Consider the following 1,663-nt stretch of genomic DNA (forward strand, 5'->3'; position numbering starts at 1 on the left):
ATACACTGAGTGGCCAGATTATTATGACCACCCCATCAGTACTTCATTGACACTTCCAAAAATACTGAATATTGAAAACTTCCTAAGCAAATACTCTCAAGGTTTTATTATTATTATTATTATTATTTGCATAACTAATTCACTTCATTGTACTGATGGGGTGGTCATAATAATCTGACCACTCAGTGTATATGGTTGAGGGGGGGAGATCTGCTTAAAAACTCTGTTACTAATGAGTTTGAAGACTACCACTGTAGGGAGCTTTGAAAGTTTTGAGCATGGGAGCAACATGTAAAGGCCGTGTTTTAAAATGATTAATCTGGCGATAGTGTAAACTGCCACCAAATAGAGTCGAGATGATATTACAGTAGTTCAAGTATAAAGTAATAAGGGCCAAAACTAAGTTACTAGAGGTAGGAAAAGAGAGGGAAGAATGAATAAGTATTTCCGAGAGAGTTTGAGTAGGACTTTAAGTTTTGGCACATTTCATCTTTGAATGTGGAAGACGGAATACGTAAGAATGACTGATCTTTAAGCCTGATTGAATGTTGGGATCAGCACTGGTGATGTAAGAAACTTCCACACCTGTAGAGAATTTTTATAAGAATTTATTTGAGCCAAACTGGCAATTGCCAGGAAGCAAAATTTCAGATGCTCCGGAGAATGACAGTTTTTGCAGTTTCTTTTATGAGTTTGAACAAGATTTTGTGCTCTCTTGATGGTAGTTTATGCTTATTTCAAAGGTTTGTTAACCTAGATGCACAGAAGCAATGGACTGGTCTTGCTTAAGGCAAAAATGAACCTTTTACTAAAGAAGTTATGCCTGGGGTGTGGCTACACACCATGACCTGCCCATTTGGGAATTTATGACCAGATCACCCTGTGGGTTCATCTTGTGTAGAATCTCTGTGTTTATCCACAGACAGTTATTATCAGGGAGTCAAAAAGAAGTGACAGCAGCCTTGGCCAGTGTGGTGCAGTAGGTTGGAACGTTGTTCCATGCACCAAAAGGTTCGATTCCTGGTCAGGGCACTTAACCAAATTGCAGGTTTGATCCCTGGTGCGGTTGCATGTGGGAGGCAACTGATGGATGCTTCTCACATCTCTCTCTTTCTCTCTGTCTCCTCCTCCTCTTTTCCCTCATCCCCTGTCCCTCTCCCTTCCTCCTTCCTCCTCCCAAAGATACATCTACTTTAGACACTGAGGGTTTTTTAGACCTGTGGGCTTCAAATGATTTCCTAAGCATAATTATTAACTGAAACAGCCTGTTTGGCAGCATAGCACAATAGTTAAGAACATTGATTCTGGAGCCAGACTTCCTTGGTTTGAATCCTGACTCCAACACTTCATAGGCAAGTTATCTCTCTGTGCCTCAGTTTCTCCATCTACACTAATAAAAGAGAAACATGCAAATTGGTGTCACTCCGCTACACCTACCAGCCAATCAGCGCAAGTATGCAAATTAACCCAACAAAGATGGCGGCGGTCACAGAGCTGGAGGCTTGGGTTGCCCCAGCGTTGGAGGAAGCTGAGCTTCCCACCTGCCCTGGCCGCCGCTCAAGGGAGAGAACAACATGCAGGCACGGCCAGGAGCCTGAGAGATCAACACAGAGGGGCGCCTGCTCCAAGCCTCCGTGGTGTGGCTGAGGGCAGGCCCCCAGTG

The 1,663-nt window shown here is 43.5% G+C and overlaps 1 protein-coding gene across 1 annotated transcript in view; it reads left to right on the forward strand.

Annotated features, from left to right (window-relative positions):
* DCAF13 (DDB1 and CUL4 associated factor 13) overlaps positions 1–1,663 on the forward strand; it is a 20,767-nt gene that overhangs the window by 2,181 nt on the left and 16,923 nt on the right. The window lies entirely within an intron of this gene.

This window comes from Myotis brandtii, unplaced genomic scaffold (assembly GCF_000412655.1).
Source record: "Myotis brandtii unplaced genomic scaffold, ASM41265v1 scaffold59, whole genome shotgun sequence".
NCBI classification, from domain to species: domain Eukaryota; kingdom Metazoa; phylum Chordata; class Mammalia; order Chiroptera; family Vespertilionidae; genus Myotis; species Myotis brandtii.